The following is a 24,279-nucleotide window of genomic DNA, read 5'->3' on the forward strand; positions in this document are numbered from 1 at the left end:
TTGTCACATTAGTAGTGGAAAAGTCTATTGTTCACTTAGAGACCCTTTTACTAAATGGTTGCCACGTGGCAAATCAGAACTGCCGCAAGCCTAACGCAGCCTCTGGTGGTAGTTCCACGCCCAGCACGCAGCATTTCCAGTGCCACTGGAAATTCCAGAAAAATATTACTGCAGGGGTTTACCCAGCGCACTTGCTGTTCGTGTGACTAAAATTTAGGTGCACCCATTTAGGTCACCTAATATCAGGCCTAAATACCTGCACCTAAGTTAGGCGCAGATCAGGTGTATTCCATAATAGTGCGCAGTTCTTTGAAATGCACACAACTGTCCATTCCACACCCATGGCCACTTTTTGACTGCATGCATTAGAATTTCTGTGCACCATGTTGTGGAATATGCCTAGAAGTTTGTGCGCATACATTCTAATTAAAGCCAATTAGTGCCTCTAATTGATGATTAAGTGCCAATTATTGGTGCTGATTGGCTTGTTAATTAAGTTATTTGCGCAATTTGACCATGCGGCCAAATTAGCACGTACAAGTTAAGGTGCCATATATAGAATTTGGGGTAAATCCATTAGAGCACCTTAGTAAAGGAGCCCTAAGTTAGATGGATGTTGCAAAGCTAGAACCACAGAAACATAGATCATTTGTGAATTTTCTCAGTTTTCCTAGAACTGAGTTGCAGTTTGCTACATGATGGCTCATGGAGTGGTTTTCCTCTATGCTGCAGCTGGTCATCCAATCAAACAATTGATTTCTTTCTTTATTTTCCTTTTCTGTAAAATACTAAATCCCTGAGTGTTTTAAATGAAGACACATTTTTCATGAATTTGATATTAGAGTTATATTTTTTCTGGTAATTATTTAAACCCTGCAGTCATTCATGTATAACATAACATAAGTTTCAAGTTTATTTATGTGTTTACTATCCTGCCTGTTACAAAAGTGTCAAGGCAGCTTACAAACTAAAATATAACATAACATATCATAATAGTTACACTTGTATACCGCTGCCATCTCACAGTTCTCTAAGGATTAACAATTAAAAGAAACTAGAATATGTATCTAGGGATTACATAAAATGGAAGAAGAATAATTTACAATTTATTAATTAACACATATCTTCGAAAAAGTAAACTTTTCAATGAATTTTTAAAAGCTTAATAAATATAAGAATACAAAAAAAGGTTAGAAATCTGCTTCCATATTTTAGCTGCTTGAAAAGCTAATAAGGATTCATTCTCTTTTTCTTCTTCAAAGATGGAAAAACAAATGGGTTGTTATTTTGAATTCTCTGAGGCCTATAATAATTGGCAAAAGAAATGAATTTCAATCATATAAGCTGGTGCATCACCATATAAACCTTGTATAAGGTACAGAATAATTTAAACAGAATTCTTGCAGCCATAGGAAGCCAATGGAGGTTTTTGTAATAAGGTGAAATTCTATTGAAAAGATCAGGTGAACCGCTGTATTTTGTGTTGTTTGCATTTTTGTCAGTAGGTTTTTTTTTTTTTAGTACAACCTATATAGCCAAGATTTCAGTAATCCAAACTGAGAAAGTATTAAAGTATGTATTAATAGTTTAAACTGTTGAACTGCAAAAAACTTATGAATCTGCCACAATATTCTTAATAAAAATAAGGATTTCTTCTGCAAAACATTAATTTGAGATTCCGGAGACAAAGCTATCTATCAGCATTTCCTACGATTTTGATTAATAGAGAAAGTTTATATTCTATTTGGTTAATCATGATAGATTCAGAAATTGGCTCTACTTCTGGAGTCCCTGAAGAACCAATGGTTATTGGATGGCATCGCCTCTCTGAGAAGGAGTGGGCTCACTGTCAGGACAATCAACTTTGCCTCTACTGTGGGCAGGCTGGCCACTTCCTAAGACATTGTCCGAATAAACCGGGAAATGCCTAGACCCAGGGTCACTGAAGGGGGTGGTCCTGGGTTGTTTTTCGCCTCTTCCAGATAACCTTATCTCTGTTCCAATCTCCTTGCATTGGAAATAATTTTGTGTTAGCACCAAGGCTTTGATCGATTCAGGAGCAGGAGGAAATTTTATTGACGTCGGTCTCCTGAACCAACTAGGAGCTCCTTCAATTCCTTGCAAACCTATGCTACAAGTGACCTCCATTCAAGGTTTAGCTCTTCCCTACTCCATCGCTCACGTTGCCCAGCCCTTGCATATGCAAGTTGGAATTTTACATAAGGAGGAGATTCAATTTCTGGTGCTTCCCTGGGCCATTCATCCCACTATTTTGGGTCTACCCTGGTTACAACAACATGCACCAAGTACGAACTGGAATAATGGTGATATCGGCAGTTGGGGTTCTCAATGTTTCGCTACATGTCTCACGCCGGTGGTACTACCCCCGAGGCTGCCTCTCCAGGGGTCCTGTGCCCGTGTGATGCTTCTCTCCCCAAGGAATACCGTGATTTCCAAGATGTCTTTAATGCTCAGGAGGCAGACTCCGTTCCTCCACATCGCCCTTTTGACTGCCCCATTGAGCTATTCCCAGGCAAAATACCCCCTCGGGGTCAGCTCTACACCCTTTCTCGGGAGGAATCTAATACCATATGGGAATATATTCAAGAAAACCTCTGTAAGAGCTTCATCAGACCCTCTTCATTCCCGGTGGGGCAGGGTTCTTTTTTGTTACCAAGAAAGATGGCTCGCTGCGACACTGCATTGACTAACGAGGTCTGAACAAAATAACCATCAAAAATCGGTATCCGCTTCCCCTCATTCCAGAACTTTTTGACCGTCTGCAAGGGGCATCTATCTTCACCAAGTTAGATCTCCGAGGGGCATAAAACCTAGTCCAAATTTGCCATGGGGATGAATGGAAGACTGCTTTTAATACCCATGAGGGACATTTTGAGTATTTAGTTATGCCGTTTGGCCTTTGCAACGCACCTGCGGTGTTTCAGGAATTCGTCAATTTTATTTTTCAAGGTCTTCTGTACTCCTCGGTCATAGTTTACTTGGATGACATCCTGGTTTTCTCTACTTCTGTTAAGGACCATGTCCATCATGTGCGTATGGTCCTTCAGCGCCTCCAGAACCACCACCTATTCGTCAAGCTGGAGAAGTGCTCGTTTCATCAACGGTCTATCCCATTCTTGGGATATATCGTCTCCTCAAATGGCCTCTAAAATGACCCCGCTAAACTCCAAGCCATCCGAGATTGGCCTGTGCCCCAGGGTCTCCGGGCCTTGCAACGATTTTTGGGCTTTGCTAACTACTACCGGCAGTTCATCTATCAATATTCCATCATCACTGCCTCTCTCACCGCGCTGAGCAGGAAGGGGGCAGATGTGAAGAGCTGGACACCGGAAGCCCAAGACGCCTTCACCACCCTTAAACGAGCCTTTCTGTCCACCCCTGTACTTCAAAGTCTTGATGTCAAAAGACTGTTCATTATGGAGGTTGATGCCTCTTCCCTTGGGGCAGGGGCTTTTCTTTCTCAAGCCTCAGAGTCTGGCAAAATCACTCCTGTTTTTTCTTTTCTAAAAAAGTTTCTCCGGCCAAACGAAATTATACCATCAGAGATCGGGACTTGTTGGCCCTTAAATTGGCCTTTCAAGAATGGCGCTACCTCCTGGAAGGGGCCCTGCACCTCATCACGGTAATCACAGATCACAAGAATCTCCTATACCTTCAGGAACATATACCTTCATAATATATGAAGACAAAATATTGAACTGGAAAATTATCTCAAGAAGTCCTCCCTCCCCTGTCCTCCATCCATATCTAGCAAATCTCCTCTCTCCCCTGGTCCTTCCATCCATCCATCTAGCAAATCTCCTCTCTCCCCTGACCCCTCCATCCTTCCATATCTAGCAATTCTCCTCTCTCCCCTGCCCTCCCCTACATGTCCAGTGATGTCCTTTCCCATCTACCCCCCCTCTCCTCATCCTTCCATCCATTTTAGGTGGCCCCACATGGCTCAAGATATCTTGCATTTTGTTTCTACTTGTCCCATGTTTAACCTGCATATTTAACACACTTTTACTGCAGGTTTGCAATGCAGAAAGGGTTTCAGTTGTGGTTGTGATGGGAGGGAGGGGGCTGCTTAACTTGCAGACAACCCTGACCACAAACTGCATTAAAATGAAAACAAATATGGTGCTTAGCCAACCTGCAGCATACAAAAAATAAAACAAAACATAAAACAAAGAAAATGTTTTGCACATTTGACTACCATGAGAACATTTTTGCCAGGACCAGTGCATGGAAGGTTTGGTTGAGAGGAGTGGGTGTTTACCATCTCTACCCCAATCCAATCATCTTTCCCTAGATACTTTGCATCAATCCCTCTAGTGACCCCCTCCCTTCCCTCCCCAATGACCCGACCTTTCCTGACAACCTGATCTCCTCTACCTATAGGTCAAACATAGGCGGTCGGTGGCCCAACTGTTTGGGGAGGCTAAAGGGGTTATGGGTGGTGCCAGAGGGTGGGGCTTACATCCATAATTGTCTGACAACACACAGGAAAAATAAATAAATAAAAAACTATAATAGTCACAATTAATACCTTTAACAATTCAACATCAGATCCTCCAAAATATTATTTTATTTTTTGTTATATTTGTACCCTGCGCTTTCCTACTCATAGCAGGGGCAATGGAGGGGTAAGTGACTTGCCCAGAGTCACAAAGAGCTGCCTGTGCCTGCAGTGGGAATCAAACCCAGTTCCCCAGGATCAAAGTCCACCACCCTAACCACTAGGCCACTCCTCCACTCTATGTCTGATGTTATGACAAACAAACTAAAATTAATTTAAAGTGTTGATGTCACCTTAGTATGGCCAACACACAATCTCTCCACTGCAAAACACTATACACGTCCTTTATTGGAATAACCGCCTTTACTCACAGTTAACTGCAGATCAGAGGTTGTGCCCCACTGGCAACGAGTCACCCTGGTACTGAGATGAGCAGTAGGTCAGAACTGGCAGAATGCTGTACAATGCTCTCATTCAGCCACATTCAAGGGAAGAACTAAGTTGTCTAACGTGGCTAACACAGGAAAGGGAACTAAAACTGGCTTACAAAAATGGCCACTACCGCATGGACTACAACAGGAAACACAACAGGGCACTGACCTAGTAGGCAGGGGGGAAAGCACCATGGGAGAAGAGCCTACCAACTACCAACATTGTGAGACTGTAACACAAGCTAATGAAATCACGGAGCCCAATACCCTACACCCACCACAATGCAATGCTGATGTGACCCTGTACTGCACCTGAGAGCCACATCTGACCCAGGGAAAGGCTGTGACAGGATCGAACACATTCTGCTGTCATGGAGGTGGGTACGGCAATTGAGGCTGGCATACAGGCTGGGAAAAAAGTTTTTAAAGTGGGTTTTTTTTGGTGGGAGGGGGTTAGTGACCACTGGGGGAGTCCGGGGAGGTCATCCCCGATTCCCTCCAGTGGTCATCTGGGCAGTTGGGGCACTTTTTTGGGACTTGTTCATGAAAAAAAAGGATCCAAAAAAAGTGACCCAAAATTACGGTAAAAACGCCTTTTTTTTCGATTATCAGCTAAAGACACCCATCTCTCCTCGGCTGATAACCACGCCCCAGTTCCGCCTCCACCACGCCTCCAACACGCCCCCGTCAACTTTATTCGTTTCCACGATGGAGTGCAGTTGGAAACGCCCAAAATCGGCTTTCGATTATACTGATTTGGGCGCCTTTGCGAGACAAACGTCTATATCCCGATTTAGGTCGCACTATAGGCATTTTTCTCTTTCGAAAATAAGCTGGATAGCACACTAACCCCAGAAAAAGAGGTGGAACCACAACAGACAGAACTAAAACAATCAAGTTGACACATCACAGAAGGCACATGCTGCCCCGTCAACCAGAGAACACAGCCCAGCTGCAGAGAAAAGCCAATTAACCACACGCTGAAACAAACAAATACAAAACGGAACACAGAGAAATTGCTGACAAGCCAGCACCTAGGAACACAAAAGAGGAGGAAACAGATTCCTTCAGCACACAGAGCAACAACTCTCAGAAGAAATAAGATAAGAGGCCACAGCAGGAGAATCCTAAGGCTAGAGCAGCGCTTACCTGAAAACTGCAGGTAAAAATAGATCCTGATTACTGATGTCTGTAGCTGCAGATGTCAGCTACAACCCAGCTGACCAATAGCAAACAAGTCCCACCCAGCTACCCTAGCAGAGATATTTCCAGCCCCTTTCTAGCCCTAGCAGAGTGGGTTCCAGCCTCTCCTCAGCCTGCTTAGCAGAAACATAACATCTCTCTCTCTCATGAATATTCATTGTGGAAAACTTGACTGGCTGAGGTGCCTCCAGGACCAGGTTTGGGAACTACTGGGACAGACCATCCTGCTTATAATCGAACGAAAAAAACGCCCAAGAGTCGACCTAAATCGGGAGATGGACGTTAATCTCACAAAAACGAGTAAATCCATATAATTGAAAGCAATGTTTCAGTGCGTCCATGTCGCTCGTACGTGGACGTAAAAACGTCCAAATAAGAGGCGTGTCGGGGGCGTGTTAGGGGCGGTGATACGACGTGGACGGGTATAACGTATAACGAATAGCGAAAGGGCTCTGGTTGGGCGGGAAGATGGGCGTAATATGATGGACCCGAAATAAAAGCGACCAGAGCAAGGGGGAAAGCGTCTTTAGACCCATTAGCGATTGTGTGTAGTTGGAGAGTGGCGATACAGTTGGTGGAAGAGCTGAAGTGGTGGTTGCAGAGAGAAAGCCGAGCGTGTTCAGTACCTGTGACGGTCGTCTGTGTGCCCTGCCTCTTTTTGTGTCTTACCCTTTCACCGTTCCTTACTCCTACTCCTTTGCTCCATCGCCCCTTCCCCTCCCCCTATCCCTCCCCATTCACTCTTCCCACGTGTATACTCTATTCCCTGACCTCCGTTTGTCTCTGTGTTCCTGTACTGTTTGGCGAGTGAGTGGCCAGAGGGCGTGGTGGCTGGAAGTGACAGATCTGTGTGTGTTGCTGTTTGTTTGACTACTAGTCCTAATACTTGCACTGGTGGTGGGGATATGGATGCACTTAATGCACTTGTGGCATGCATGCTACACGAAGAGGCCACCCACCGCAGGAGGTATTCACGGCCCCGAGTGTTTAGGCCCCGCACCACCTTCCTACAACTCACTGACCAGCAGTGTCTAACAAGGTTCAGGTTTGATAGGGCCACCATTCGTCAGCTGTGTGAGCAGCTGACACCCCTCCTTCAGCCCCAGACACGTAGGAGTAACCCCATCCCTGCCCACCTCAAAATCACTTCCGCTCTCTCTGTCCTGGCCACTGGCAGTTTTCAATCCGTATTAGCTGCTAACACAGGCCTCACCCAGGCTTCTATTTCACACTGTCTCACCCAGTTCCTGGATGCCTTCATAACTCACACCTCACACTACATCACTTTCCCCACCACCCCCCAGGCCCTGCACAACAACATGGCCGCCTTCTATGCTGTTGCTAGATTCCCCTCGGTCATCGGTGTGATAGACTGCACACACGTAGCCCTCAGACCCCCCCGGGCACACGAAGCCACCTACAGAAATAGGAAGGCATTTCATTCTATGAACATGCAAGTTGTATGTGATGCCCAGGGGGAGATATTAGACGTGTGTGCCAGGTACCCCGGCTCCAGCCACGATGCCTACATCCTACAGCACTCGGGCATCTTCCGCAGGTTCCAGCGAGGGGAGTTCATTGGTGGATGGCTACTAGGTAAGTGCAACATGCATGTACCACCCATACTAGACCTCCTCCACTGGGCAACCCTCCGCCCTGGCTTCCTCCACCACAACCCACTATCCAAATCCCCCCGCCCCCCCTGTACCTGCTCCAAGCGATACACACTCATCTATCTCATTCTGCTTTTCTGCAAAGGTGACCGAGGCTACCCGCAGAGGACATGGCTCATGACCCCCCTGATCCACCCACAACCAGGGCCAGAAGAAACCTACAACAGGAAACATCGCAGCACCCGGGGGATCATTGAGCGCACCTTTGGTTTATTGAAAAACCGCTTCCGCTGTCTGGACCGGTCTGGAGGAGAGCTGCTCTACAGTCCAGAAAAGGTGGCCAAGATCTTTGTGGCGTGCTGTATGTTACACAATTTGGCCCAGCGCAGAGGACAGCCTCTCCCAGAGGAGCCACAGCCACCACCAGAAGAGGCCCCAGATGAGCTGGAAGAGGAGCCCCCTCCACCCCCAGCCCACAGAGCAGAGCTCAATGCCTACCAGCTTGGCGTAAGAGCAAGACAAAGACTCATTGAAACAAGTTTTAGGTGAATGTAAGTGAACATTTATTTTGTACATACAGTGCATATGTGTTTGGTCAACCCCACCACCACCACCACCACCACCCCCCTCCCACACCCACCCCCCTCCCACCAACCCTCACCCTACAGCATGTCCCATCATTTTCCCCTTCCCTTCCCCCGTCCCCTCCTACCCCTCCCACGCCCTTCCTTTGCAGCTGGTGCTGCATGGGAAGTCTCTTCTGAGCTGCTGCTCCCAGTGTCCTCCTCCGTATCCCCACGGCAGCCTGCGGCTTCAGCTGCACCGTGGAAATCGGGCCACCTTCTTGCTTCTAGTGGTCTGGCCACAGGACCCAGAATGGGAGCAGATTTCGCGGGTGCTGCAGGAGTGGGTGCGGAGGCTGAGGAGCGCAATGCCCACCTCTTAGCTGGTGGTTGCTGGTGGTCAGTGGAGGAGGATGTTGATGGCAGGGGCTGCTCCAGCAGCACGGGGGCTGGAGTAGGCGCGGTGCCCTGAGGGCGCAGGTGTTGGATGCTCTGCTCCAGCCGTCTCAGTTGCTGGAGCACCTCCTGGTGGCCTTCACGGTGCGCCTGGAGGAGTTCCTGGTGTGCTCGCTGCTGTGCCTCCAGTGCTTGGCGCTGCAGCTCCAGTTTCTGCTGCCGGTACTCCTCCAAGCGCACGTTGTGGCGGAGTAGCTCCGTGGCCAGCCGCAGGAGTTGCCTCCTTTGGCCAGATGGCCTCTGGCGGGGAGCTGGGCCCTCCTCCTCCTCCTCCTCAACAAAGTCCTCCGGTGCTGGAGGTGCGGCCTCTGCTGGTGCAGGTGGTGGTGGTGGTGGCAGAGGCTGGACAGCTGGTGCAGGTGGTGGTGGTGGCTGGACAGCTGGTGCAGGTGGTGGTGGTGGTGGCAGAGGCTGGACAGCTGGTGCAGGTGGTGGTGGACGCAGAGGATGCATAGCTGGTGCAGGTGGTGGAGGCTGGACTGCTGGTGCTGTAGGCTGTGGAGGTTCAGGCTGGACGGATGGTGTAGGGCGTTGGCCTTGCAGGCCACTAGGGCCGGCCTCCTCCGAGTCTTCACCTGTATAGCACAAGAGTGAGGAATAGTGTTGGTGCAAATAACCCACTTTTGTCTTTCAGCATTCATATACATTGGTATGTCCCCCAACCTGATGACCCAGCAAAGAGATGGTGAGGAGGAATGGAATTGACACGGGTACGAAAGAGAGAGCCCCGCAGGCAGCTGGGTAGAGGTGGTGGATGAGCAGCCAAGAGAAGGACACCACTCACAACGTTGTGCTCAAGCTGTTAGTTGTATAAATGTTAAATTGAACAACATTGCAGCATGTGTTGTGTTACTACTGACTTGCTAAACTGCATAGAACTGCTTTATGACCCCCATTACAGGCTCCTTCAGTTGAATGCATGTGGCCCACACTCAGTAGAGCACAGAGGTCACAGGAGGAACTAGGCACAGGTTGGTAATGGGAAAATAGAGGAGTAGTAGGGAAGGACGGCCCCCAAAGTTCTGCCACAGTAGTAACCTACCCACACCCATAGGAGCCAACTGGAAAGTAGTATTGGGGGTGCTAAGCCCAGTGACCAACCCTCCTCCCTGCACAGCTACATGATCTTTCCTCATTATTGGGGGTGCTCACACACACAGCACCCACCCTGTCCACCCTGTCTGCTTGCTCCTATAACACACATGACCACTACCACTACTCAAATAGAGCTTACAATTAATTCAATAAATATGGGCACACAGGACAGGTAAGAGGAAACCCAATGACAACGGTTGGGATAGGGAGTAAGGGTAGAGAGCTAGGGAGTAGGGGTTACCAGGTCACAACAGCATCATAAAGGTGGGCTGTTAATATACATAAAGACAGCCAGAGATACTCCCCCCCCCACACCTACCTCCCTCCTCCTGCCCCCCACTCCTCACCTCCCTCCCCCTGACCCCAACACAAGTGTAGTGCAGCACAACAGATACCCCAACTGCATAATGAAACACCTACCTGAGTCCTCAGCCTGGCCCGAGGTGTCCATGGAGCCAATCCCGTGGATGCCCTCCTGGGGTAGGAGGGAGTACACCATCAGCTCCATTGGTGTAAGGTTGGCAGTGTCATTGCCTGGGGGATTGGCCCCTGCCTTCCTGCGAACATCCCTCCTCAGCTTCCGCCACTTCCTCTTGCAGTCCTCCACGTCTCTCCCAGCATGGAAGACAGCATTCAGGCTGTCCCGTACTGCCTCCCATTCCCGCTGCTTTACTGTTGCTGCCAGCCTCTGCCCTGTGGGAGCAAACAGACTCCGGTGCCGCTGTACAATTTCTTGCACCAGGAGCTCCACCTCTGCCTCGAGAAAATTACCCTTCCGGGTCGGCGGCATGCGTGGTGGCATTGTACCAATGGGGTTTTGGAAAATACGGAGTGGGCGTTTATATAGGCGCCAAGAACGCCCATTGAGACGGGGGAATAGGCGTTTCTGATTTGGGCGCTACTTTTTCAATTATACACATAATTCCTAAGCGTGCCCAGCTCAGATAGCGATTAGGAACACATGCTTTCGATTATGAGTAGATAAGTATGGGGGTCTCCACCTGCCTTCCCTTTCTTCATTGCCATTTTACCTGCCATTTCCTGCACTTAGACCTTGCCCGATGTTCGTAATAATCAGTTACAGGGTTTTACCCTCACTTATATGAAGGTATGTGTTTAGCAATGTATGCTTGGGTACACCTGTGTATTTAGGGGGGGGGGAAATTATTGTTGGCCCTCAGCCACCACGCCTTCCGTTTCCTGTCTTCCACATCCCCTGATGCTCCCTTTCTTTCTCCCATTCTCTCTGCCTAGTTGTAGCAGGCAGTGTGTGGGGGCCACGAATTTAGTACAGTCGGCCCAAATCAAACACCCCTCGGTGAGGGTCATTTCAATCAGGGAGATGTGCAGCTAATGTTCCAGAAGATAAAAGGCGCACTACACAGTCTTGAAACAGACGTTCATGGTAAGCTCTCATTTGTCTGCCACCTCTTCTCTTTGTGCTCATAGTCAAGGAGTGTGCATTCACTGTATGTATGTAGTCTGGAGTCAGATGTTAGGTAGCTCTCTTTTCACCAGGTTCCTGTGCACTGTACTGTGGGGTTGGCAGGTCCTCAGTGGTGTGGGTCAGCTGTTGGAGGTGCTGTATTGGTTCCCGGTAGCTTCCATCTTCCTTGTTTATGTGGTGTACCCCAGTCCCCATTTATGAAGTGGCCACCCATTCTCAAGGTCCATAGGCGGGGGAGGGGAGAATGATTAATGCAATGGATGTGTATAGCACATTATGGAACACCTTCCTAAATTGCTCCATAGGTAGTAGGGTAGGGAACATGCACATTACATTGTTTTTAATCGGTAGCCTGGACAAAATGATCGAGGTGGCTACAGGTAGTGCCACTGAGGCCTATGACGTGGTGGTGAGGGAGAGGGGTGTGTGTACAGGTACCAACCCAAAGTAACTGGTGGTGGCTAAAACCTGGTGGCTGCTGTGGCCTAGTGGTTAGAGCACCAGCCTTATAATCATAAGGTTGCTGGTTCAAATCCCACCTAAGGCAAGTCACTTCAGAGACAAAGTTTGACACAAACCCAGAATACTTGAATGTAACACACCTTGATCTCCTACTGGAGAAAGTGTCATCACAGCTGCAAATAATGAGCACCATTTTTTTGTGCCCTTCCCTAACACAAGTATTACATTGCAACTGTGATGAAGTAACCATCCATCTATTGGGTTTCCCATTGTTTCCCTTTTGCTCCTCAGCATTATATACCATAGCTGATGTATTCAATGTGAAAATATGAGCCAGCTGTTTGTAGGTCCTTCTTGGGCCCCCCCCCCCCCCCCACCAATGTGGCTTGTGGGTACGGATATGTGTCCATCAGACAGCAAACACTGTGTATGTGGTACCTGGAGTTATGTGGAAGTGTGTACCTGGCAGATCACACGTGGTACACTATTAATCTCTTATTGATGGCACTCTGTATTGTGGGTCAGTATGGTGGAGGGGAGGGAGGAAGGGAGAGAGAGATGCTGGCTGGCCATTTTTATTCATGAACACAAATATCCATCCAGCCTCCCTGGCCCAACCCCCCTGCACATATGGCCATGCAGGTTGGAATGAACAGGTGGCGTTCTGTCTGGCCAACATTCTCAGACATACATCACCTTCTCATTCACACAGCACATTTAATGCTATGCATATTGCTGCCTCCTTCCTCTCAACTCAACAGCACCATTTGGTGATATGTAATGCACAAGGGAGACAAACACACACACACACCCTGATAGTTATATTATAATAACAGAAACATTTATTTCCCCCCCACCCCCACCCCTACAAAATAAGCCCCAACAATGCCCTCCTCCCCCCCACAACTCCCCACACACCCCAACAATTCCCTCCCCCACCCCCCACAGAACCCCCAACATTTCCCTCCCCCCACACACACAACCCCAACATTTCCCTCCCCCCACACACACAACCCCAACAATTCCCTCCCCCCACACACACAACCCCAACATTTCCCTCCCCCCACACACACAACCCCAACAATTCCCTCCCCCCACACGCACAACCCCAACAGGCCCCCCCTATTTAAATTAAGGGCGGCCACGCCCTCTTAGTAAGGCCCTCTGTAGCAGGGCAATGAGCAGCCCCAGCAGTACCCTTAGTGGGCCCTGGAGCTGCTCATTGCCCTGCCGTAGGGCTGTCACCTCCTGCAGCAGCTGGTGCTGGCCAACTAGAAGTTGCTGCTGGCCAACTATAATTTGCTGCTGGCCATCTACCAGCTGCTGCAGGAGGCGCACCACAGTGGCAGGCCCAAAGGCTGGAGGTGGGCCAGGGGACATGGAAGAAGATGGCCCAGGGGATGGAGGTGGGCCAGCAGGGGACACGGAAGCTGGCCCAGGGGATGGAGGTGGGCCAGGGGACACGGAAGCTGGCCCAGGGGATGGAGGTGGGCCAGGCGATGGCGCTGCAGGTGGGGAGGGGTCCTCATGAATGTCCTCCTCATCTATGATGAGGACTCCCTCCTCCGAGTCCTCCGAGTCCTCCTGGTGGGCCGCCTCCTGGCCTGGCTGCTCCTCCTCCTCCTCATCCAGGTGCCCCTCCTCTTGATGTTCCTCCTCCTGCTCCTCCTGCTCCTCCTCCTCCTCCTGCTCCTCCTCCTCCTCCTGGAGGTGGTGGCCCTCCTCATCCTCCCGCTCAGCTTCCTGCTGGTGGAGCCCTGTGTATGTAAAAGGAGTGTGATTGAGATCAGTGCATACACCATGGCTTGCATAGTGCAGTAGCTGGGTGGCGTGAGGCAGGGGATGGGGCAGGGTGTGGTAAGGCGTAGCCTATGCCCATGGGGAATGAGCTGCATCAGATGACATGAAACAGAACCCTGGACCCTCCTCTGACACACACCACGCAGGACATGTTGCCATACCAAATTCATTGCTGACCAGCATGTTTGCATTGTGAGATGCAACGAGGGGTTGATGGGCAGTTGTTGTAGGAGTTATTGGGGGGGGGGGGGCAGTGGGAAGGGTGTTGAGCACAATTCTTTTATGTGATTTAGGCCATAACATGCAGTAAAAGTAGGGCCTCAGGCAGCTGTACCAGGACACAGTAATCAGCCACCACAATAAGGGGAATAGTAAAGTGTGGCATATCATCTCATTCATCTCGGGGGGATGGTCGGACGTTGCAAGCACGCTCATGGGAGAACCCCTGCAACCTGCATCCTTGATCTGGGACAGATATGGTATTACTAGGTGGCTATTAGGCACATGGGAAGTGATATTGTACAACACATTTGCTTTATTCATGAAATGTATGTAGTAATCTGTATACAGGTGTCCTGTTTTTGAATACTTACGGCGAGCCCTGAGGTGCCTTCGCACCGCCCGGATGACGTCGGGCCTCTCCCGCCTCACCCTGCGGAACCGCCTCCGCAGGGACTCGAGGTCCCGGTGGACTCCAAAGCGTCTGTAAGATATAAGTTTGTAGAGCAGGGGTCAGGGGTGTTGGTCCTTTTTGTCCTCTGCACACATTCATTTGCTATTCACATACCAGAGAGAGAGGGTCTACAGTGTTGGGGGGGGGGGGCACCTCCATTGGTAGTGAATCATAGGAGCCACCTTTTTTCCATTTTGGGGGGGGGGCACCTCCAGTGGAGATGACCCCTCCCTCCATACATATTTGATATTGGGGGTGGGGTGGTGAAGCACCCACAGCAGCCACCGAGTTGGTTCCTATGCAGATGATGCCAGAGAGGTGGGCATGAGGCCAGACAGTACCGTTTGTATACATTATAATGTATGCTTGTTAAACTACTTTATATGTGTTATCATGACCATGTTATAAAGTATGGTATAGGTTTCATTGGTCTCATGCTTCCACTATTCGGAGGCTCCAAAGAGGGGTTGGAAAATGTGGCCTTCACATAACTAACGAAATTGTCACATAACACTAATAGCAAATGTCACATACCTAACCTAACGAAATACATTCTTGTAGGGATGTGGGAATGGTGGTCGTTTCAATAACATACAGATTATTAGTGATTGTGCATGTTCCTATATTACTCATGATCCTTGCATGGACACTCCAGTTACTGCTGGTAACATTGATGACGGAGCTGTTATATGTGTAGGTACAGGAGGGGAGGGGGGTTGGGCCATAATCTTACCTCTCTAACCTTTCCCGGATGCGGGACCAGGCTCGCATGGCCTGCAGCCTGGGGGGCAGGTGATGGTGCTGAATGAAGAGCCTGTGCCGGTGCCTTACACACAGCCGCACCAGCATCAGGCTCTCCTCCTGCCCGAAGTTGGGTTCCCTTCGTTGTGCCATTTTTCCACGTGTTGGAAAAGAAGTGCCTTATATAGACGACCTTGCGTGAGGGACGTCGTTTCACGCACAGCTCCATATATGGATGACCATTCCATATATGGCCCCTATCAGCACGTGGACGCCCTCGTAAGCATAGACGTCTTTGACGTGCACATGCCTGCAGGAGTGTGAAACGTGCCTTATATAGATGAGTATGACGCACCCCACCCGACCCTTTTCACATATACACAATATACATTTACTGCATGTTCAGTAGGTGTACAGTGCATGCAGATCCACACATTCAGGTGGGCACATATGATGAATGTATGGGTGGAGCAGCATGATATGTCTGTAGTTGACACATATATGCGTTCGTCATATATTTCCGTACCTGGATGGCCTGAACAACATGTACTGTACTTGCGATACACCTATGTACATTATTTTACACACCATGTGATTTGGTCGTTTGCACCTGCAATAATCGACCATCTTAGGGCGCCCAATTTAGTCACGCTTATGCGCTCGTCATTTGATTGTTTTCTTACAGGGATAATCGATTATCGAAAAACGCCCACACTATTTTTCCATTATACAGGTCTATTTTTGGACGTTATCGTAAGAACGCCCTAATTCGTACTTGGACGATCTTTCCATTTTGCCCCTCCATATATACATTTTTCCCTGTTTCTCTGTTTCTATCTTTTATTTTAGTTTATACAGAGCAATATTATCTAAAATCTGTTTACTCATTATCCTCCATGTTTCTATAAATTTTATTGGGTGTATGTTTTCCATTCTATGTTAAAGGATTTCCAAAATAAATTGTCATCACTTTACCCCTTGAGGAGCTCTGTATAACATGTTTCTGCCATTTCTTTCTAAACTCTGTCCATTTCAAAGTGAATTGGAACATAAAACGATCTGACCATAAGGAAGGCTGATAAGAAGTAGCCAAAAAGATAATAATATTATTATTTGCTCCCATTTCATTTTGAGTAAAGCTGACAAAATTCAGCCTGGCCTTTCTCATGTGTACTTTGGGGTCCTTTTACTAAGTCTTGGTAAAAAGTGATCCGCAGTAATGTGAATGCGCCTTTTAGGCATGTGCTGGGCCATTTTTTTTACCACATCTAGGAAAGAGGGCCTTTTTTTAAGGGGCTGGAAAATGGACACGCGCTAAAATTGAAACCAGCATGTGTCCAATTTCAGCCTGAGACCTTACTGCCACCCATTGACCTAGCAGTAAGGTTTCACGTGCTACCCATGTGGTAAGCATGCAGCATGCGCCAACTGCTGTTTACCACTGGGTAAGCAGCCCACGATAAAAAATAGAAAATTATTTTCAAATAGAAAATTATTTTCTACCATGGGATTCAGTGTGCACCAAATTCGGAATTATCACTGACTCACACACTAACCAGGCGGTAGTGCCGATTTGCAGCATGCTGTACATGCATAGGCCCTTATGCAGCTTAGTAAAAGGGCTCCTTTGTGAAAGAGGGATTGAATAATTTAAAGTTGAAAGGAAGGGCAAAAGATTTTTAACCCTTAAATTGTTTCTTTCTTCCAAATGGAGACCGATGTCTCCCAATAATAAATTATACATAAAGGACTAAATTCGATAAATAACGTTGAAAAATCAAAAATTTAAAAAATCCCCACTAAGTTCTATTCTATAAATGGCGCTCAAAGTTATGCCAGGATCTGTAACTATCTTTAGTCTTGAGGATTTACACCAACTGAGCTGTGTTGTAAATCCTCATGCCTAAATTAGGCACAAATCTCCCTTATTCTATAAAAGCACACGGAATTTGAAGGAACGCCTCTGATCCACCCATGATCCTCCCATGGCTGCACCCTGTTTTTGGACCCAAACATAAAATTTATGTGTGGATTCCAGTGCCTAACTTTGCATGCAAAAAATTCAAAATAATTAAATTAGCATAATTGATTGTTAGGACCCAATTATCAGCACTAATTGACTCTTTATTCAATTAAATTGTGTGTGCAAATTGGGCACATGCCCGACTTTGTGCATGCAATTCTTAGTGCTATATATAGAATTTGGAGCAGAATGTGTTGAATTCTGAAACACAAAATCGTAAAAATGATCTTTTGCCAACTGCCTTTTCCCAAGGGGACAATACAATAAAATACAAGTAAGAGAATTTGTTAACAAGTCATCTTTTAGTTGACAATCTAGTATTTCCAGCTCAGGTTTAATTAATGTTTCTGGGATCACTACCTCAAAAATAGGTTTACACTCTAATGCAATTCCACCTCCTTTTTCTTCTCTCTGGATAAATTATTTTGTAACCCATAGGACAAATCTTATTAATCAAAGGATCTTCCAATGATGATAACCAGGTTCAGTTAAAAAAAAAAAGAACAAAACAAAAAAAAAGGAAAAGTACCCCTATGGACACAAACACTAAAAACAAGGACTAGAGGGTTAACCAGAAAAGACATTCCAGCCAAATAGATGAGCAGAAAATGTCTTTATTGAGCATCACAACAATGGAGGACCAGACACAGGGTCATGTTTCAGTGGGATAAACTGCCTGCTTCATAAAATTTCACAGAAAAAAATGTGTAAATATATAAAATTTAAAAACAAATAAAATTTTTAAAATACATATAAAAATTGTTATGATTCTGCTGGATAGGCAGGGGAATGTTTAGGACTCACTCCTGATTGGCTTGTCAGGGGCTGAGCCAGCAGACGTCAGAAGCCTGATCCATTTAAGCATGCCTTTCCCCTGCAATCATTGCTTTGGCGTTGATTGCTCTGATTGCTTTGCTGAAGACAGCCTGCGCTTACGTTCATGTTGGAGTTTAGCCTTTCTCCTCGTGCTTGCTTATTCTGTGTGTGTGTGTGCGCTGGGTATTCCTAGCATGAGCCTGATTACCTCACTCCCCACACCTGGTTTATTTTCTCCTGCTCTAACGTAGTACTGTCTGGGTAAGCTTGTGCCTTAAGTTGTTTCAGTTTGTTTGTTTAACTTTCTCTCCCTCGGTGTTCCCTTTGTTGTGCTGAGCTTCTGCTCTGCTCCCTGCGGTTCTACTTTCCCCTGTCCTTGTATTTTGCTCTTGTTTGTTTGTTTGTTTTATTTCTCTTTGTTTGCTGTAGCTGTCTCCTGTGTTTGGGTGCAGCCTTTGCTGGTCTGTGTGTGTTTAGGCAGCTTCCCCTGTTTGCTTATCTCTCGCCTTTTTCCCTGGTCTGCTGAGTAGCACTGTTCTGTTTATTCCTTTAGCTGTTCCTTTTTTCCCTTGGGGTGTTGTAGGGCCAGCTTTGTGTATTCCTTAGGTAGTTCTCCCTTTCCCTTTGTATGCTGCATAGTCAGCCTAGTGTATTCCCTTGTGGGGACTCCCTGTATTGTTGTATGCTGTAGGTACAGCCTAGTTCCCTTGTGTGCTGAATAGTTCAGCCTAGAGTGTATTCCTATAGTTGGTTTCCTTTTTCCTTGAGTGCTCTGTTGTATAAGCCTAGAGTGTTTCCTTCTGGGGCTTCCTGTATTCTTGTTCGCCTGTGGCACAGCCTTGTATAGCTTTAGAGGCTTCTGCCTCTCACCCTTTTCTTTGTGACTCTACTCTGCTCTGTGTGCACTGCTTGTAGCTCAGTTCCGTGTGGAACCCTTGTTATTCTTTCTCCCTTCCCAGAGTGTGACTCGGTTCCCGGTCGGCCATTAGACCCACTTGCTTGGTCTCTGTGTGAGTGGGTTCCCGATCGGCTGTGAGGCCCGCTTGAATTCTCTATCATCCCCTTTCTGGTGGTGTCTATTGGCTGTTGTGAATGTGCGGGGTTTTTTTGTGGCTGGGGTGGTGTGTAGGGCCTGTTTGGTCCACCCTAGGCCTTGGCCTAAATCCTATACTAGGCCTCGGCCTGGGCTCAAGGGCTCACATCCGGAATAACAAAAGTGACTGCTATAATATGCATCCCAACAAAAGTAAAAATGTATAATATATCTTACTTAAATAAACATGTATGAAAATATCATAAAAGCAAGCACAACAATATAATACAAAGTATGAGTTTAAAAAGTGCATAACACATCAATAAGGAAGAAAAACCATAAAATGAATGCTATAAAAGCAAATATATGGCACAATAAAAAATAGCTGCATGGGAGATCATGTAACACATCCTATATAATAAAAAGCACCTCCAACGTTCTGAAGCTGACTCCGTGGCACTTAAACCTTGAAGCATTCGTGCTGCCTGTAAACCTCCTGAATTGATGTCACGTACTTCCTGGTACGTCAGAAGCAACACTAACCAACCATGGTAAAGCAGAATGAGGCACACCAACGGACTGAAAGAACAGCCCAAACCCATGTGCCGAACTTCAAAGACAGACAGCCGGCATCAACACTGCTGATCACTGGAAAACTCCCCTCAGCGTCACACGAGACAACACCCCCAACCCTGCCCCCATCGTGCTCTCTCCCTCGCTCCTCCCGATAAGCCACTGGACCCCGTCCCCCACCCATAACCCCCCTCACCCACCCTCCTCCCCAATGCACACTCCCGCAGAACTCCTTCTCCTCTACGACTTTGGACCCCCTCCTCCCCAACCGATTACCTCCCTCCCGTCACGACTCACCTATGGACGTAGAGGACACCACCCTCTACCCCCGAGTTCCAGGGTTACTCCCTCCCTCCCTTCCATTTACAGGCACCCTCCATCCGATTTTGAAAAAACATCTTCACTTACATCGCCGGTGTTACGGCTTGGAAGGGAGTCAGCGTGTGTGTGTGGGGGGGAATTCATCTTCACTGACATCGTCGGTGTTACGGTGGACGGCAGCAGCTGAACAAAGTGTGCAGGCTCGGCCCTTCTCTCACTTTCTATGCTCTGTTCCCGCCCTTGTGGAAACAGAACATGAAAGAGAAAAGGGCTGAGTCTGCATGCTTTGGTCAGCTGCTGCCATCCGCCGTAACACCGACGATGTCAGTGAAGATAAATTCCCCCACATACACACATGCTGACTCCCCTCCAAGCCCGCTGCCACACACTCTCAGTTCAACAACACCCTCAAAGCCACCCACAACTTCCTCCAACTTTGCCATCATGACACATCCACAACCCCCTCCCCCCACCACAGGAAACAAAAAAATTAAAAAAACAAAAACCCCACACTAATACGAGCCAGCAACAACACCAGCAAAACCCACTCCACCCCTCAACAAACGCTGACCCCCCTCCAAGCCCCCTGCCACACCCACACAGTTCACCACCCCGCCCCCTGTCATTGTGAGACACACACCCAATATCACAAAAACACAGACATTCACCACCAAACACCCAGTACGCCCCACCCTCTCTCACTTACACACACACACAAACTCTCACTGTGATACACACATAGACACACTCTCTCACACACACAAGCTACTACTACTACTTAACACTTCTAAAGCGCTACTAGGGTTACGCAGCACTGTGCAGTTTAACAAAGAAGGACAGTCCCTGCTCAAAGGAGCTTACAATCTAATGGACAAAATGTGCAGTCAAACAAATTGGGGCAGTCTAGATTTCCTGAATAGAGGTATAATGGTTAGGTACAAACTAGCTCTGTGACACACATGATCTTTCAGTCTCACAAACAGACACACAACCACCGCCACCCTCCACCACAAAAACCCACTAAAAAACAATCAAGCCCCCTGCCACACCCACACAGTTCACCTCCCCCCTGGTCATTGTGAGACACAGACATTCGCCACCAAACACCCAGTACGCCCCACCCTCTCTCACACACACACACACAAACTCTCACTGTGACACACACACAGACTCACACACAAACTAGCTCTGTGACACACATGAACTTTCACTCTCACACACAGACACACAACCACCGCCCCCCTCCATCTCAAAAACCCACTAAAAACAATCACACACACATACACTGATGCATATCCAACCCCCCCCCCCAAAAAAAAACACTACAGCAACACACTAATACAAGCCAGCAACAACACGGCCAACCTCCGCACCACTCCACCCCTCAACAAACGCTGACCCCCCTCCAAGCCCCCTGCCACACCCACACAGTTCACCACTCCCTGCCCCCCCTGTCATTGTGAGACACACACACAATATCACAAAAACACAGATATTTGCCCACAAACACCCAGTACGCCCCACCCTCTATCACTTACACACACACACACACACACACACACACAAACTCTTACTGTGACACACACACAGACACACTCTCTCACACACACAAACTAGCTCTATGACACACATGATCTTTCACTCTCACACACAGACACACAACCACCACCCCCTTCACCACAAAAACCCACTAAAAAACAATCACACACACATATATAGATGTGCAACATGCACACTTACTCTCTCACTCTCTATATCACTCCTGCAACAATAAGCACCCTCAAAGCCACCTGCCTCTTCCTCACACTTTGCCAGTACGGGGCATCCCCCCAACCCCCCCCCCCCCAAAAACCAAAATAAAAACAAAAAAACCCCACATTACAGCAGCACACTAATACGAGCCAGCAACAACACGGCCAAACCCCCCTCCACTCCACCCCTCAACAAATCCTGACCCCCCCTCCAAGCCCCTGCCACACACACACAGTTCAACACCCCCTGCCCCCCCAACAGCCATTGTGAGACACACACACAATACCACAAAAACACAAACACTATCACCCAACCTCCCAGTCTGCCCCACCCTCTCACCCCCCTAACATTATTAAACACCACACACACACACTGATACTCACCCCCACACTCTAACTTAGCCCCACCCACTTTCACTTCCACACACACACACACACACACACACACACACACACACACACACACACAGTCTATCTTTGTGACACACATGATCTTTGTCTCTCACACTCACACACACAACCACCGTCCCCCTCCCAAAAACCACACCAAAAAAACACTCAAACACACATACTCTGATGCACAACATGGAGAGATGGACACTCACTGTCTCCCCCGCCACACCCTCACAGTTCACCACCCCCGCCCCCTACCCCCCACCAAGACATTCTGAGACACAAACACAAAATCACACAAACACAGACACCCCCAACCTCCCAGTCAACAGAACCCTCACTCACTTTCACACACACACGAACTCTCTCTGTGACACACACACAGCCACACTCTCTTTGCCACACACACAGTGATGCCGCCTCACAGATCGCCACATACGCCCCCTATCCACACATCATCTCTCTCTCTCACACACACATACCCCTTCCCATGCATCACTCTCAGACACACACAAACTCACTTCATGTAACTGCCAAACTGTAAGTCTCCTGACAGAGTCCTAAAAAAAAAAATCAATACATGACAATTGTGACACTGCCCATTTCATTTCTAGCAGAACACTGGACACACAGAAAACAACAAATGTGTACCAAATGTACAAGGTACGAGGAAACGCACCTCTAAACTAAAAAGAAAAACACTTTGAACCACAGTACGGAGATAACACGCCCTCACAATCTCTAATCCCAGGTATGCAGCTTGGTGAATGAGAGTCTGTGTATCGCACACATACTCTCTCACACTCTGTCTCACACACACACTCTCTCTTTCTCTCACACACACACACTCTCGCACAGAGTGTATCTGTGTGAAACACACTATCTCTCTCACAGTCACTGTGTCTCACATACGCACTCGCACACACTCTCATTCAAACACACACACTCTCATTCTCACATACACACTCTCTCTCTCACAGACACACTCGCACCCAGACTCACTCTCTCTCTCTGTCACACACACACACTCGCACATTCACTCTCTCTCTTTCACAGTCACTCTCACACACACTCTCTCTCAAACATACAAACTCTGAGGAAAACCTTGCTAGCACCCGTTTCATTTGTGTCAGAAACGGGTCTTATTTACTAGTTATATATAAGTGAATCTAAATATAAAACACTATATTTAAGAGAAGCATATTATATTCCTGCTAGATAATAGATAATGAAAGGACAACACTTAACCAACCTGTTCAAATTGTGTAATCACTAAACACTCATGTTTACCTCAACATCGCCATATTATTATTATTATGATTATGATTATTATTATTATTATTATTTATTGCATTTGTATCCCACATTTTCCCACCTTTTTGCAGGCTCAATGTGGCTTACAATGTATCGTTCTTGGTGGAGAACAGATTAGAAATTATATCATAGTGTTACATAAAGACCATGAATGACATAATAGTATATAGAACAAGCAGATATATGAAAAAAAAACTGTCCTGATATTAGGTAAAGGTGGACATGTGTCACATTTACATGTGCTGATCTTTGTGGTATGCTTTTTCGAAGAGGTGGGTCTTCAGAGATTTACGAAAGTTCGTTAGTTCATAAATCGTTTTTAAGTTGCGTGGCAGTGTGTTCCATAACTGTGTGCCCAGGTAGGAGAAGTTTGACGCATGCATTAGTTTGTATTTTAGACCTTTGCAACTGGGGAAATGAAGATTAAGGAACGTGCGGGATGATCTTTTAGCGTTCGTGGGTGGTAAGCCTACCAGGTCTGACATGTAGGCTGGGGCATCTCCGTGAATGATTTTATGAACTAGTGAACATATCTTGAATGCGATACGCTCTTTAAGCAGAAGCCAGTGTAGTTTTTCCCTTAGGGGTTTAGCACTTTCATATTTTGATTTTCAGAATATAAGTCTGGCTGTGGTGCTCTGGGCGGTTTGGAGTTTCTTTATGATTTGTTCTCTACAGCCAGCGTATAGTGCATTGCAGTAATCTAGGTGACTAAGCACCATTGACTGTACCAGGTTGCGAAAAATAGTCCTTGGGAAGAAAGGTCTTATTCTTTTTAATTTCCACATTGAGTGGAACATCTTCTTGGTTGTATTTTTCGCGTGATTTTCAAGTGTAAGATGTCGATCAATGGTAACTCCAAGAATTTTCAGGGTGTCCGAGACGGGAAGGGACAGGCTTGGTGTGTGTATGGTGGTGAATTTACTCGTGTTGTGTTGTGAGGTGAGTATAAGACATTGTGTTTTTTCTGCATTAAGTTTCAGCTGGAATGCATCCGCCCATGAATGTATGATGTGGAAACTTTGGTTGATATCGTTGGCAATTTCCTT

The sequence above is a fragment of the Microcaecilia unicolor genome, chromosome 1 (assembly GCF_901765095.1).
Source record: "Microcaecilia unicolor chromosome 1, aMicUni1.1, whole genome shotgun sequence".
NCBI lineage: Eukaryota > Metazoa > Chordata > Amphibia > Gymnophiona > Siphonopidae > Microcaecilia > Microcaecilia unicolor.